Source organism: Acomys minous, assembly GCF_964271855.1.
Source record: "Acomys minous genome assembly, chromosome: 3".
NCBI lineage: Eukaryota > Metazoa > Chordata > Mammalia > Rodentia > Muridae > Acomys > Acomys minous.
Genome location: NC_140485.1, coordinates 24,788,677 through 24,805,736, shown reverse-complemented (window position 1 = coordinate 24,805,736; position 17,060 = coordinate 24,788,677).

The window sequence follows — 17,060 nt, the reverse complement described above, 5'->3', positions numbered from 1 at the left end:
TAGCTCACCCCCAACCCTACTCTCCTTCTCCTTTCCATCTGTACTCTCTCTCCACCCCGATCTTCCCCCTACCCCCCCCCCCACAATGATTCCATTATACACGCCTCTACTTAGGGAGTGGCTTTCAAGTTTAAACCACAAGCTGTGTCTACCCCTGGGTGATTCTGAGGTACCATCACTATACTGGAATGATACAGAAGCTCTTGATTGGGAACTCAAATTACCATAATTCTTCCCTTGGTGAATTGGGAAATAAAATTTGACCATTTATTTTCCTCTGCCCTTCAAGAAATATATGACACCCAGTTCCAATGACAGTAGCTTAATATATGTGACATCTTGATTGTCCACACTGCATGAACTCTAGAACATTATCATGTTTCTCTGAGCAAGCAGTTTACCCTTTCTTTTGACGTGCACAAGAGCATACTTTTCCTTTAAAAGGAAAGAAAGAAAGCAGTAAGTAGCAGAAAGCCAGATAATCACTCTATATGTTTAATGGAAAGAATAATTATAAAATTGACTAAATAGTCATGATTTAATTTTAGTCTTGACAGTACAACCTGGATTTTTAAATTGTTTTTCTGTTTTGTTTTTTAATGTTATGTGATATTGGATTTTATTGAAAATAGAGTTTTTTGTTTGTTTGTTTGTTTACACACTATATTCTGTTTACTGTTTCCCCTCCCTCCACTCCTCAGGTCTTCTTTACTGCCCCTCCCATACAGACCCACCCCTTTCTGTCTCTCCTATGAAAACAAACAACCAAGGGACCATAGTAAAATACAATTACAATAAGTTAAAACCAAAGCAAACAGATCAGAGTAGGACAAAACAAACAGAAGAGAAAGAGACCAACTAAAAACGCCAACAGAAAACAAGCTCAACAGCCTCATTGGAGGATGAATACTTTTAAGAGATGCTGGGCTCAGGTCAGGGTCAGGGGATAAAACCTAGAAGAGACTGAAAACATCCTAACCCATGTGACTTGCCAAAAAAAAACCCAAAAAAACAAAAAAACAAAAACAAACAAAACAAAACAAAAAAAAAAAACAAAGTTAAACAGAATGACGATAAGAATTAAAATCTACTTACTAAGAAAAACCAGGACTAAATGGATTCAGTTGAATTCTGCCAAACTTCTGAGGATCCAATACCAGTAATTCTCAAAGTATTTGATGAAACAGAAAGGGAAGAACACCTATAACAAAAAGGAAACTATAGACCACTTTGCTTGATGAATATAGATGAAAAAATTCCTGACAAAAATATTTTCAAAATGAACAAAGGAACACACTAATTCCACATATGGATGAATGAAAATAGATCCATATCTTTCACCTTGCCTGCCACCTCAAAAAAAAATCCTGAGGAATAACTCTATGCTGTGTAGCCCAGTTACTTAATATTTCTCTAAGGAATGGGGAACGCAAGCCATACAATACAACAGCCTCTTAAAAATGCTTTAGATCTAACAATTCTATTGGACTCTATGTCAACTCACGATAAGCATTACCACTATTCTTGGCAGGCATGTGCTGCACAAAGTCTGTGAAGGCTGATGGTGCCTGTATAGTCACAGACAACTCCTTTCAGTTTAGTTTGCTTCCCTCTGTCATCATTAGGGAAATCCTCGGTCTCAGACACGAACCCTGAACCTTGCTATTCCCCCCTGCCTCTTTTTGCTTTCCAAGCACTAGAACCTCTATTTGTAAGTTCTGTGGTTGTATAGGCAATGGCCAGTCAACAAATAGTCTGATGATTAAAGAGAGTTCTCAAAAGAGGAAATACTTTAAAGGGCATTTAACACACTTAGCCATTAGAGGAATTAAATTAAAATTGCTTATAGATTCCATCTCACCTAAGGCAGAATAATGGCCATCAAGTAGACAAACGATGACCAACATTTTATGAGTGAAGTTCAGTGTAACCATTACAGATATCAGTATGATGGCTGCTCAGAGAACTGAAAATGGAATGATCACATGATACAATTATATCACTCCAGAGTCCATACACAAAGGACTCAACAGCCTTCCACAGAGATGCTTGTGTGACCATGCTTTTGGCTACATTTATTCACTAAGCAAGAAAATGGAACCATCTATATGTGCCTCAGTGAAAACATGGATAATTAAGATGTAGTATATATATAAAAAAAAGGAATTTTAACTAGCTGTAAAAAAAAAAAAGAAACTATAAAAACTGAAGGAAAATTGATAGGTCTAGAAAGTATATTGAACATGATAACTCAGACTCTGAAAGGCAATTTTTTAAAAATTCTCTGTCAAATGCAATCCTAGATCATAATGTTTGTATGTCTCTATATAAAAGGGGTAAAGTAGGGCTAGTAGAATTGGAAAGAAACTATGAGAAGAGAAAAAGTGGTGTTGAGGAGGGGAGGGGTGTTAATCAGACACAGGTAACCTGAAATCGAATAGGAAGTTATAGGTTGTTGCTGACTGAGGTGATAAGGGGCCTCGGGTGTTTCTGGGAGAAGAGGATTAAAGCAACTCAACAAAACTGTCTTTGAGAACGCCATATGCAACCTAATAGTGTGCATTCTAAGTACAATTTTATTTCAAAATGCATTAAGGAGATCATACATGACACTAAAACCAGTTTTATCCTGGACATGCAAGGTTGGTTCAACGTATGCCGATCAATAGATGCAATACACTGTATAGTGTTAAGGGTAGAAATTATATGATTGTCTCAATAGATGCGAAAAAGCATTTGCCAAATTGAACATGGTACTTTCCTGAAATGTTAGCTAAAGGTGGAGCATAACTCAAAATAATAAAAGCTATATATGACAAACCTCTAGCCATCATCATATTAAACGGAAAAAATAGAAAGCATTTTTATAAAACCTAAAGGAAAAAGACAATGCCTACTTTTTTATTATTATCAAAAATAGTGCTTAAAGTCTCGGGTATATCAATGAGGCAAGATAATGATATAAATATATACAAATAGGAAAGCAAGAGGTTAAATTGCCCCTATTTTCTGACCGCATAATACTGTACTTAAAATAAACATGTATGCCACCAGAAAAGCTTCACATCTGATAAACACTTTCACCAAAATTGCAAATTATAAAATCAACACATGAAACTCAGAAGTTCTTCTATATAGCAATAATTAACTTACTGAAATTAAAATTAGTGAAATACCCATTTATAATAGTTTGCCAAAATAAAGTGTCTAGGAATAAATCTAATCAAAGCAGTGGGGAAAAAACTTGAAAATGAAAATCTTAAGACACTAAAATAAAGTAAGTGAAGACGTTAGGTGAATGAAAAGGTTTCATACTCTTGATTGGGACAATTAATGTGAAAATGGCAATATTACAAACTTTAACTTATAGATTCAATGCACTCTCCATCAAAAATCTAATGTCATTTTTCATAGAAATAGGAAAAAATACTGAAATTCATGTGGAAATACAAAAGACCATGGGTAGACAAATTATCCTAAACAGAAATAACATTGCTGAGTTTGAATTTCAGTTATAAAACTAAGCCATAGTGACAGACAATATTGTACCAGACAAAAGGGAGGGACAGAGGGAGAAGGAGGAAGGGAGGGAGGGAGGGAGGGAGGGAAGAAAGAAAGAAGGAAGGAAGGAAAGACAAGAAAGATAGTATAGATGTTCTAGAAACAAACCAAAATGGCTATGACCACCTTACATACGTGGGGGGTGGAGGGGGGAAAAGTGTGTGGGCGTGTCATTCATAAAACTAGAAATGGGACCACCAGAGGGAGAAGTGAGGTTAGGAAGAAGGAGGATTTCTAGAATGTGTGTGATATGAAGGCAGAAATGAGTCTACTGGGGATGGAAGGATACAATGGAGGGAACAGGTAAAAGAAGGAAGGAAAGTCCTACAAGAGCAAATTAAGTTTGATAGTGCTATAATGAAACTTGGTACTCTGTAGCCTAATTAAAATAAACAAAAGAGGTATCAGATAAAAACATGAGGGATTCTGTGCTAATAAAAGTATAATCACACAATTAATTAAGGTAAAATATTAATCTGTCACATTAACAATCATTGTTTGCCTTGAGATAATCACATAGGAAAAAGCATGTTTTAACTAGAAAGATGCATTTTCTACAACCATTTCCCTTTGTCCTTTCCCGTCTCCAGCCCGTCAGCAGGGGTGTTGTTTCCAAAGTCATGAGAGAGACTCAAGGTGGGCCAGGTATGGCACTGAGAGCTTCAACCTGGTGACTGCAAATTGCACTAGTTCCAGCCAGTTGGTCTTCACAGTCCTGATAAAGGAGACAGAAGTCGCCTTTGCTGTTAAATGCAGCCAGCACCAACTACATGCACAAAGGTATGTCAAAACACAGTGAGAGTAAAAGGTGATTGAAGGGCGGATTGGAATTTCTAAAGAGCAACGCAGAATGAACGAAAACAGTTTCCACTGATCAATAGATGTTGCTTGTACTGGGGCTCTCTCAGCTGAATTTTAGATGAAAAGGGCAAAGCATCCAGCATTCTTGTAGAGGAATCCTCCCATGGCTTAGCCCGAATCACAGACTCGGTAGTATCACCCATTATTACTTATTAATTATTACTATTAGCACTTGCCTCTTAGATTCTACAGCACTTTGTCAATTTCACACTCTCAGCAAAGTTGCCTCACATTCCTCTACTTCTCATATGATTAAAAGATTTAAAGGCCTTGCTACGTGCTGATACTTGCAAGAGGCATGACTAGAAGATACAGAGCAGTGAGGCATCATGTCACAGAGAGCCAAACATGCATTGAGACACATTGAGCAAGCACTCTATGAGGCTTTATATTGGACATACAGGCATTTTTCTCAAGAATTAACAGTATTATGAGATGGCTTGGGTTATTCCTTCATTTAAGAGCGAGATATCTAAGGTGCAAGGTGATTAGGAAGTAGTTGTTTCCTTCACCCAGCAAGTACTCTAAGTCAGAACTGTCTAACTCTTGTCTCCAAACAATGCGGATCCAATATGAATACTCCCATGGGTCTAATGAAATATAAAAATGATGACTTCATGAACTTATCTTTGGCACTGATGTGTGTGTGGTATTCATGTATATGTTCACATGTATGTGAATAACATGTGGGTGAATGTGCATATGTGTGTATATGTATGTAGAGTCCAGAGTAGATTATTGAACATTTTTATCAATCACTCTTCACCTTATATATTAAGGCAGGAAACTCTTATTAGCACCCGGAGCTCCCGACTTCCTAATCTAGCTAGCCTGTTAGCTGGGGTATCCTTGTGTCCACATCTTTCGACCCCCACCCCCCCTGCCCACCTGTGATCCTACCTCCTGTCCCCCTGCAGCAGGTGCTTATATCTGCAGAGCCATCTACTCCACCCCCAAGAGATAAATCTGTGGAGAGGGTAAGAACATGGTTTGCACTGTTTCTGTGGAACAAGAAATGAAGTCACAACTAATTTACTGATTCACCTGACTGCTCTCTCCCAGGCTTCCACCACAAGCCGCATACATTAGCATCCCTCTTTTTCTTTGCTTATTTGGACAGCTTGCATACATCCTGATGCAAGAAGTCCTAAAGGGCGGATCACAAAAGGGCAGAATAATTCAGATGCTGATAGCCAGAAATACTGTACTGAATTCCAGAAGGATGAATGAGGATAAAATAGTTGTAAGGGGAGAAAAGCCACAGTGGAATTCAATTCTTCGTGCGATGATCTGTAACACATTGAACACTGTACAAGCCAATGAGAATTCCCCTAGTGGTTGACCATCTGGGGGCTCTGAGACTAAACTTTACAGAATCAACTCATTCTCTCTTTACTACTTTCTGAAGCAAGGTGACAGTCCCAGGCCAGTGGAGAGTCAATGAATAATGTTTTAATTTAGGTTCAGGACTCCCAGCTACCACATGGTTAATAACATGATGTGAAAAAAAAGACAATTTATTGTCCCAAACATTGAATAGTGTACTGAGTCATATTAAAAATTTATTAACTTACCATCTGTATTTAACTGCATGTGTTCTGTTTTACCTTGTTTAAAAGATAATCAAATTAAATCTATTAATTTTAATATCAAGTACGTGGATCTCTCAGAGTTGATGAGAACCAGTACTACATTGAGAAAGAGGTCATAGATGGTTTATTATTCTAAAAAAAATCATGCTTTTAACTTAAGGTGAGCATATTTCTGAAACCAACTAGGTAATTTTACTATGTATACTTAAAATGCAGCTCAATCTTTTTTAATTTTGAAATACTTAAATGAGACCTACTTTTACATTTAAAGTGTTCAGTACACAACAGGTGATGTAGGTCTCGGGTTGTGGAGATACACTCTGGGGCTGACTTGTCACTCAAATTGAGCTGTGCTTTTGCTGACTGGAGACTCCTCTTATTGGACAATAACTAATCTCTGCGTTTCTAAACATTGGTATTAAAATTCTACACATTGTAAACTGAAAAAAATTTGGTTGGCTTTATATAGATACTATTCTTGGATAGCTGATTACAAACTTTAAATATCAAATCATGTATCTCCCAGCTATTACATTCCTGAAAGAAAGAAAGAAAGAAAGAAAGAAAGAAAGAAAGAAAGAAAGAAAAAGAAAATGGCAACTTCTAAATCAGAAGGATTTTATGTAACATTGGGAATCAATCCCTCTGCTACCCTCACTAGCTGGCTCCCCAAGCCACAGAAGAGGACAATGACCAATTATTTGGGATGCCTTCTGATTCTTTGTCCCCTGGGGATGGAAAGATACCATCTATATTCAGGAATTTGTTCCCTTTCGATGATATAATAAATTACTATAAATTTATTTTTGGTTAGCTCTTGTTATGTGACAAAACTTTTCCTTGGGAGATAAAACGCACTTGTCTACTCATCCCAGGTAAGAATACAATGACAGACCAAAGTATGGGTACCACTGAATTTTATTAGCGTCACTTACAGGAATGAAGATGAGGTTTACTAATAGGAACAGAAATGACTCAAAGAGAGCTGCATCACCAAAGCCCACCCCAGCATGGGTGACAGTCCACAGGAGCTGGGAATGTGGAGCATATTGCACAGCCGGCAGGCAGCTCAGCAGATGAAGCATGTCCTTCTCAGAAGCCTTGGTTTCTCTCAACCTCTTCCTGGCATCTCCTCCCGTCTGAGGGCCTTCTTTGCTCCTGGGCTCTGCTTCCTCTGGCAGAGAAAGGCCTAGAGAATCTGGTGAGTTTCAGGGAGTTCCTGAAGCAATTTCAGGGTGGTGTATGTGTTTATTTCTTGCTTAAGGAGCTCTCTTGAAGTATGGTATGTTTTGATCTTGGAAGAGACTGCTATACAACAGCCCTAGAAGAAGCCATATTTCCCAAATCATATTCACTGGATGGGAACCAACCTGAACTCAAAGCCTTGATCTCTCTAGATAACTATGGAAGAGGCTCTTCAATGCCCCTTCTTTCTCCTGATGTCCTCTGCTACTGAACTGCTTATGACTACATCACAGTAATCTTTGCCGACAAGTACATGTTGGTTTTCTCTATGTAAATGCTCTTTGCCTCCCACCACTGAAGCCATGTGAGCTCATTTAGTGTACTCATAAACCAAGATGATCTCTCTCTCTCCACCCAAAGATCTTTCACTACATCTCCAAAGTCATCTGTTATCAGAGGCAATATGTGACTTGAGCCTTGCCTTGCATGTAGCCAGGTTTCTGGAAGTCGAAACTTAGCCTGGCAGTGGGCTCAGTCAAAGGCAGTTTAGCTGAGGTGTCTTTCACAGATCATGAAGGCCCTTGAATCCAAAGGTGAAGGCTGAGTTGTTCCACACAGGCAACCTGAAGTGCTAAGACGGATCATGGGCCTCCCATGATTGAAATTCAGGCTATAGGGTCCATGACATCACTAAGAGTTCGTGATCTGGGGACAGATATCTATGTCCAACTGTCTCAGTAGTCCACTCAGACTTCTGCTCAGTTTCCAGTAATACACTCAATGTGGATGAATATATATGGATTATTTAGAATATTTATTACTTATTAGATATAAGATATTGAGGGAAGATACTTTCTGCTCTGGTTAAGACCAAGTAGATTGCTGGGAATCCAGTCCTTGCTGTAGTAATTTGTGGGTTTTTTTTTTTTACCCTCCTTCTGCTCCTGGTGTCACTTGAACTATCTACTAAGCAGAGTGTTTAGAGCAGGACTGGCTGGTCTCTCTAAGTTAGTAAGCATGAGTTGCTGTTTGTTTCAAGCAAGAAACTGGAGTGATAAGATTATCTAGGGGTGGATGGGTGAGGACAAGACAATGAGTGAAACTGAGATCTGACCTTTAAGAGATCATTGTTCCATTTCTTAAAACTCTTAGTTAAGAGAGTAAAAATAAAAGAAGAAGGGATAAAGCAATCAGTAAATATTATGTTTTTTTTTTTTAGTGTCTGGGTGTTTTTCTGTGGTGGTAGTACTTAGGTCGTTTCCTGCTGGGCAGGTGGGCATCCAAGTACTCCGTTGCCAGGGACCAAAAGGCCTGAGGCCGACCTCCACCCATTCAGTATTTGCAGCCAACATCCTGCTGGGCCACTCATTAGGTATGCAAGGCATCCGGCTTAGTCCTGAGAAGACAGCGATCGGATCCTAAGATATTCACAGAGACATCCTGCTTTGTCTCACCTGAAAGACCCCTCCCCTTGCTAATGTTCCCGGGGCTCAACCCAGAAGATTTTGTACTTTTCCACTACTCTCCTTGCGTACCCCCGCCCTCACTAAAGCAGGTTTTAAAAAGCCTGCCCTTACCTTTAATAAACGAGCTCTTGACAAGCAATTGTTCGCTTGAGCTACTGTCTCTCTCCCGCCCATGTCTTTATGTACAGGTTGCGACCCCCCTCGATCCCCCAATAACTGACCAGCTGGACTGGTTGGTGGACTAATTATCGTTACATGGATTAATTTCATCTGGCGACCACGAAGGGACTCGAGGTGCGGGTTTCTCCCCGAACGGATTAAGGGACCGGTCCACAGGAGTTTTCATGACCAGCCGAGCTCGCCCGGCCGGCTTCGTCATTAGGTGAGTCATCCGTTCGCATATCTCAAGAATGGGCCATTCGCTGTCCAAGGAAGCAAAGTTCATAAAAGGCTTAAAGGACGTACTCAGAGAGAGAGGTATTAGGGTAAAAAAGAAACATTTGATTGAGTTTTTTGTTTTTATTGACCAGACCTGTCCCTGGTTCATGATTGATGGACCTACTATTCATTCTGAAAAGTGGCAGAAGGTGGGGCGTGAGCTTAATGCACTTATTAAAAAAGATGGTAATACAGCGGTGTCGAACAGTATTTTTTCTTATTGGGGCCTTATACGGGACATAATTGAGTCCGGCGAAAACGAAAGCGGAGAGAGGCAGCTCCTCTCCGTGGCTGAACTCTGCCTGCGCGAATCTCTCCCTCCTTCTCGTGTTCCTTCCTGTTCCTCTTTGCAGGGTTCCTCTCTTCCTACATCCTCGGAGCCCTTAAAAAATCTTTCCCCTGCGCCTGTGTCCAAGCCTTCTCCTTCCTCCCGCCGTCTCTATCCGTCGCTTCCTCCCACCCATGAGGACCCCATTTCCGCTATGGAACGCGGGTGTTCACCACTTTGTGCCCCTGTTTTTCCTCCAAAAAGGGCACCCTCTGTCCGATCCGGTCCGCCAGCCTCTCCTGTTCCCCCTTCACGCGCCTCCCGCCATTCCGACATTTTCCTTTCTCAGGCCCCAGATGAGCCCTTGGATCCGGATGCTGCTGCCACCCTTGAGGAGGAGGCTGCTCGACATCATTCCGATGATGGCCTCCTCCGCGCGGCGCCAACCTTTCCCTCCTCTACCTTGCTCACTCTTCCCCCTCCCCTTACTAAGCCCTACCCTGCCTCTCGGCTCCCGCCACCTTGTTCCCTCCCAAACTGCTTTTGCCAGACGGAGGCTCATCTCCAACACCAGATCTCCCATGCGACGAAGATTCTTCAGCTTCAACAACGGCTTTCGCTTTTAACAACGCGCATTTCCTCCACAGCTCCGTTTATTTTCCCTGTCACCCGTTCCCAGAGCCAGCCCGCCCTGAGCGGGGCGAAAACTGAGGCCATTGATTCAGGCGCTGCTTTGGGAGACCCACCTGCCCCTACACCCTCCCAGTCGTCCGCGGCCCTTGTAGATTCTGATAGTGAGCATGATTCCTCAGGTTCGGAGGGAGAACAGAAAGGTGGCGGAACGGCTCCTGACCCTACCCCCACTGCTTATCATAAACTCAAATTTAAAAAGCTAGAAAAACTTAACACGGCTGTCCGTAGTTACGGACCTAATGCGCCGTTCACACTCTTCCTCCTTGATGATTTGGCAGATGGAGGTCATCTAACGCCCAACGAGTGGATCACCACTGCACAGACTGTCCTCACTCGAGGACAGTTCCTTTCTTGGAGGGCGGACTGGGCTGATCGTTGCCGTGACCTTATCCGAAAAAACGTACAGCAGGGACATCGCGATACCCGTGAATGGTCTCTTGACAAACTCCTTGGCCAGGGCAAATATGCCACTGACGAAAAACAGCGTGCACTCCCCTTTTCCTTACTTTCACATTCTAGTTCTGCCGCTCTCGCTGCTTGGAGAACTATTGCTTCCACGGGCTCCGCCCTGTCCCCTATTACCAAGATTCTTCAGGGACCTCAGGAGCCCTTCAGCGACTTCGCTGCGCGCCTCCTGGAGGCTTCAGAAAGATCCCTTGGTCCTGGCCAGACAGACAGTAAATTTCTTACACAATTGGCCTTTGAAAATGCCAACTCAGCCTGTAAGGCAGTTCTTAGACACAAATATAAGGGCAGGGATCTTGATGAGATGATTCAGCTTTGCCGAGAGGTTGATCCCCTAACTGATAAGTTTACCAAGGCCATTATGGCCGTCGGAGCCCTCCCTAGCGGGGCCTCCTGTTACCGGTGCGGCCAACCGGGACATTTTGCCCGCGCCTGCCCAAATGAGCGTAACCGCCCACCCTCACAGGCTGGACAGCCGCCGGTCGTTCCGCCACCCACTGGATCCCGGGGACCTGTGGCCCGGCCCCCCCCTACTACGCTCTGCCCTCGTTGCCGTAGAGGTCGTCATTGGGCGAACACCTGCCGTTCCACTGTTGATGCCATGGGTAACCCTCTCCCCCCGCGTTCGGGAAACTCCTCTGGGGGCCAGTCCCGGGCCCCTCACCCTATCCAATTCCAGCCTGCGTCGGGACCGGTGTCACAGGCTCCCCCCAATTTACAGACCCGCTTCCATCCACAGACCTCCTACCCCACCTCCCAAACCCAACCTCCTCCCATTCCAGCGGCGGCCCCTTGCCCTCCCCCACAGGATTGGACTTCCGTGCCACCACCTCTACAATACTGACGCCCGAGGATGGAACCTTGTCCTTGCCTGTCGCCCTTTTTGGAAACCCTCCCCCTCTTCCCCTCCTGGTCCTCGGCCGTGCCTCTTCTGCCCTTATCGGGCTACTCATCTATCCCCTCGTTTTAAAACACCCGCTCCCTTCTCCTACGCTCCTCCTTGCCGCCGCTACCCAGGGCCCTCTCTCCATCTCCCCTGGTCAGATTCTGGCCTGGGCCCTTCCGTTAACCCTGGCTGACTCTGTTGTCTCTCCTCCCGCCACCCCGACTCCCTCCCTGCCCCCCTCCGCTTTTTGGGTCCAACGCTTAACTTCTGATAGACCCCATCTTACACTAAGGCTTGATGGCCGCCCCTTTGAAGGCATCATTGATTCCGGGGCAGATTCGACGGTCCTGTCCCAATCTTCTTGGCCCTCGTCTTGGCCCTGTCAGCCCTCCCTTACTCACCTTCAGGGCATCGGAATATCTACCAATACCCTTCAAAGTTCTAAGGTCCTTCGCTGGACTGACCCTGATGGCCAGACAGGGACGGTGCAACCGTTCATTGTCCCAGGGTTACCCGTTAATCTGTGGGGCCGGGACATACTCTCTCAGATGGGGGTCTTTATCTATAGCCCCTCCTCTCCTGTCACGCATCAGCTTTTGGATCAAGGCTATTTGCCAGGCCAGGGCCTCGGCAAGCTGGGACAGGGGCGTCTCGAGCCCATTGTCCCTATGCCTAGGATTAGTCGCCAAGGGCTGGGATATGAACAAAATTTTTTATAAGGGCCACTTCTCCCCCTGCACTCCAGGCCGATAAAATTACTTGGAGAACTGATTCTCCTGTCTGGATCGATCAGTGGCCCCTTCCTTCCCGTAAACTGGCCGCAGCCTCAAGGCTGGTGCAGGAGCAACTTGATGCAGGCCATGTTGAGCCCTCTACTTCCCCCTGGAACACCCCCATTTTTGTCATCCAAAAAAAGAATGGTGCCTGGCGACTCCTCCAGGACCTCAGGGAAATTAACAAGACCATGATGCCCATGGGAGCTCTGCAGCCTGGTCTCCCCTCTCCTGTAGCTATCCCTAAAGGATTTCATAAACTTGTTCTCGACCTTAAAGATTGCTTCTTTTGCATTCCCCTACACCCTGACGATTCCAAACGTTTTGCCTTTAGCCTCCCTGTTGTTAATCATGTTGGGCCCTCACCCAGATTTCAATGGCGGGTACTTCCTCAGGGCATGGCCAACAGTCCCACTCTTTGTCAAAAATATGTAGCCCAGGCCATCGACCCGCTACGCCTTAGGTACCCACATTTATATATTATTCATTATATGGATGACATCTTACTTGCTGGCCCTAACACGGCTGAGCTCTCTCTCGTCACCCAGGAACTTGTTAAGAGTTTGGGTCATCTGGGACTTAAAATTGCCCCAGACAAAATACAACTACACCCCCCTTTTCTTTTTCTGGGCTATGAACTTGGGACCTCTTCAGTCAGGACCCAAAAGGTCCAGCTCCGCCGAGACACCCTTAAAACACTTCATGACTTCCAGCAGCTTTTGGGGGACATAAACTGGCTGCGCCCCTACCTTAAGCTCACTACTGGAGAGCTTAAACCCCTTTTTGATATTTTAAAAGGCAACTCTGACCCTTCTTCACCACGCAGTCTCACTGCTGAAGCTTCAGTGGCCCTACAAAAGGTCGAAGACGCCATCTTCCACCAGTCCATCTCCTATTATGACCCTACCCAGCCTTTCGCGCTCATAATTTTTCCTTCCCTCTTTGCCCCCACAGGACTGCTCTGGCAACGGACCCCTCTCTTTTGGCTCCATCTCCCCTCCTCCTCCACTAAGGTCCTTCCTACCTATCCTACTCTGGTTGCGTCTCTCATTCGACAGGGGCGGGAAGCGGCCACCAGGCTTTTCGGAAGGGACCCTCACTCTATTATCACGCCTTACTCGGCCACACAAATAAGGTGGCTTTTTCAAAATTCAGATGATTGGGCGGTCTCCTGTATTTCTTTTTGCGGCCTATTAGATAATCATTATCCCCCAGATAAACTAATTCAATTCCTGCAGCGACAACCTGTCATCTTCCCGAGAGTCACCCGCTCCAGACCCCTCCCCCAAGCTTCCCTGGTTTTTACTGATGGCTCCTCTACCGGGGTTGCTGCCCTTTCTGTGGACGGAGCTATCCTGCAAAAACAAACCCCCCATACCTCTGCTCAACTTGTTGAGCTGGAAGCTGTCGCACACGCCTTTACATTGCTTCCCCATACTCCCTTTAATCTATATACTGATAGTGCCTATGTCGCGTCCTCTGTTCCACTCCTCGAGACGGTTCCTCGTATTAAGCCTGCTACTAATGCCTCTCCTCTCTTCTCCCGTATCCAACAGCTTATTCTTTTGCGCTCTCAGCCTTTTTTCGTTGGTCATATTCGCGCTCACTCTACCCTGCCAGGGCCTCTGACTACACTTAATGCCCAGGTGGACTCAGCCACGCGCCCCCTGCTTTCAGGGCTGGCCGTTCCATCCGCCAGTGACCCCGTTGCTATGGCCAGGGAGGCTCACGCCCTCCACCACCTTAATTCCCAAAGCCTCCGCCACATGTTCTCCATCACTCGGGAACAAGCCCGGGCTATTGTTAAAGAATGCCAGGCATGTGTCACCTTTCTTCCCGAGCCACATACGGGAGTCAACCCTCGTGGCCTCATGCCTGGACAGGTCTGGCAAATGGATGTTACTCATTTCTCCTCTTTTAAGAAACTTAAGTATATTCATGTGTCTATAGATACTTTTAGTGGATTTATTTGCGCCTCTCCGCACGCTGGAGAGGCTACTAGAGATGTTATTGATCATGTTTTATATTGCCTTACTGTTGCCCCCAAACCCTATACCTTAAAGACTGATAACGGCCCTGGGTATACAAGCTCTGCCTTCAAGTCCTTCTGTGCCCAACTACAGATTAAACATGTTACGGGGATACCTTACAATCCCCAAGGACAAGGAATTGTCGAGAGGGCCCACCAGACACTTAAAACAATGCTTAATAAATTACAGTTTTCCAAAGGAATCCTATATCCCTCTACAGCAGGGCCTCGCCTGCTTCTCAATCATGCATTGTTCGTCCTAAATTTTCTACAAAAGGATGATCTTGGCCATTCGGCGGCCGATCGCCTTTGGCACTCCTCCACCTCCTCCACCTATGCCAAGGCTCTGTGGAAGGATCCACTGACCCACCGATGGCATGGACCCGACCCAGTCCTTATTTGGGGCAAAGGTCATGCCTGCATTTATGATCAGAAAGAACAAAATGCGCGCTGGTTACCTGAGCGCCTAGTCAAACCTTTTAACCCCCCTCTCCCAGGGAACTCCCCTGAGGAAAAGATGTAATTGTGCTCTTTTTTAGGATAAAAAAGATACCGCCGATGCATCACGTTGCTACTCACCACGTCGCTCCTTTGCCTCTGCCTCCCTGAAGTGATTCTCGCCGCATTTCTGCGCCAACCTCAGCCTTATACAATCTATAATTTTATCTGGGTCATTATTAACCAAGCGGGAGATATTGTTAGTTCCTCCTCCTCTCAGGGCATTAATCCCCAGTGGCTCGATTTACAGGTTGACCTCTGTGCCCTGGCCCTGGGAGGCCCCTCTTCTTGGGGCGTGGAAGACATTTTTTTTCTCTCGCTCGGTTGGTGGTCCCAGTCCCGGCTGCTGTAATGACCTGGAGCGCATCATGCTCCACAAAACCTTACACCAAGATGGGATTGCTTGGGCCGGAGGGCTCTATGTTTTCCCGGGACCCTCTCATCGCTGTGGTGGGGCCCAAGATTTTTACTGTGCCTCTTGGGGGTGTGAGACCACTGGCGACACGTACTGGAAGCCATCCTCTTCTTGGGACCCTTAAAGACCTTTGCAATGTAGCTCGTTCAGTCACCAATGGCTGGTGCAACCCCCTGACCATTCGCTCCACTGAGCCCGGTAAACGTGCCATTTGGACGGGTCGTGGATTTAAATGGGGCCTCCGTGTTTATAAATCAGAGTACGATTTTGGACTTACGTTTTGGTTACACCTCCTGAAAAAGGTACCCAGTAAGGGCGCTGCAGTGGTTGGGCCTAATCATATTTTCCATCATCCTGTTCCCGTTCCTGCTCCTGACCCGCCCCCCCCCCCCCCCGCCTAAACCCGCCACCCCCATGCCTCCCTCCCCTCCCACCCCCTCCCTTCCGACCTACCCTCCCCCTGGGCCCCCCCCCCCATTTCGGCTGATGTCATTCCCCAGTTGACAAATGCCTCCATATGGGCCTTAAAAAAAAAAAAAAAAAAAAAAAAAATGAATGACTCCTCCTTGTCATTTCCTGAATGTTGTATGTGTTTCTCCCCCTCCCCGCCCTTTTACGAGGGTATTGCTCTTCTTTCCACCTTGCTCTTTACTAATGTTACCCCACCCTCACCGGCTTAGCTCCCGACAATCGCATTACCCTCCAGCCTGTTTCCGGCATAGGTACTTGCCTCCTGGGTCCCCATATGCTCCCTCCCCCAACCTCTTCCCCTCAGCGACGTTCGCGCCCAGACTGTCATTCCCGACCTCTCCCTCCCCTACATTCTCGCGCCAAATAACACCCATTTTGCTTGTTCCTCTGGTTTAACCTCGATCGTCTATGCCCCTACCTTCCTTTCCTCCAAAGACTGGTGTGTCCTTGTTATTCTTCTTCCCCGTTTTACTATTCATGACCCCGACTCATTTTTAAATTTTCTGAAAGGGGGAATTTCCCCAACCCTAACCTTGCCTCCCCCTGGCTTACTACTCTTCTCCCCACCCTGCTCGGGCCCCTCGTTGGTGTTCTCCTTCTATTATCCTTTGGCCCATGGACTTTAAACCGTCTTACAGGGTTTGTTAAAAGTCAGGTTGAAGCTGCCACCAAGAATATCCAGGTTCACTACCGCAGCCTGGAGACTGAGGACTCAAATGAGACTTCTATTTCCATCCAGGAGATTTCACCTACGCCTCAGTCGGTTAACTACGGGCGGCCTTTGCAGTTCCTATGGGCGGCCTTTGCAGTTCCCGAGGATGCAGAATGCTGGATGGTGAGCCTGGTTGTGCCCTCGGTGCCTTTGGTAAACCTGTGCAAGCCCTCCCCTATATCTTTTGGCCTGAGCCCACCTTGACCTGACCCGCGATAGTGCCTGGTAAGTCAGAGACGGAGCGTTCGAATAAGCCTCGGTTATCAGACGTCGGTCGGTCCTTGGTGGGAGGACAGACCATAGGCGTGGTAAGATTGAGCATCGATCCTCTAGCAGGCTCAGGCCATCGCGAGGCCCCCTCTCCTTGGGAATTTGGCCGGTCCAGAATAACTGTTGTCCTGAAACATTGGACATTAGTGATTCTTAAATATACCGCCATCCTGTAACAATGACTGGTGACCTCCTAAAGGTCATTCGCTGGGCTGTAAGGTCTCCCTCAGGCCAAAGTAAACAAAAGGGGTGAAACTGCCAGGGACCAAAAGGCCTGAGGCCGACCTCCACCCATTCAGTATTTGCAGCCAACATCCTGCTGGGCCACTCATTAGGTATGCAAGGCATCCGGCTTAGTCCTGAGAAGACAGCGATCGGATCCTAAGATATTCACAGAGACATCCTGCTTTGTCTCACCTGAAAGACCCCTCCCCTTGCTAATGTTCCCGGGGCTCAACCCAGAAGATTTTGTACTTT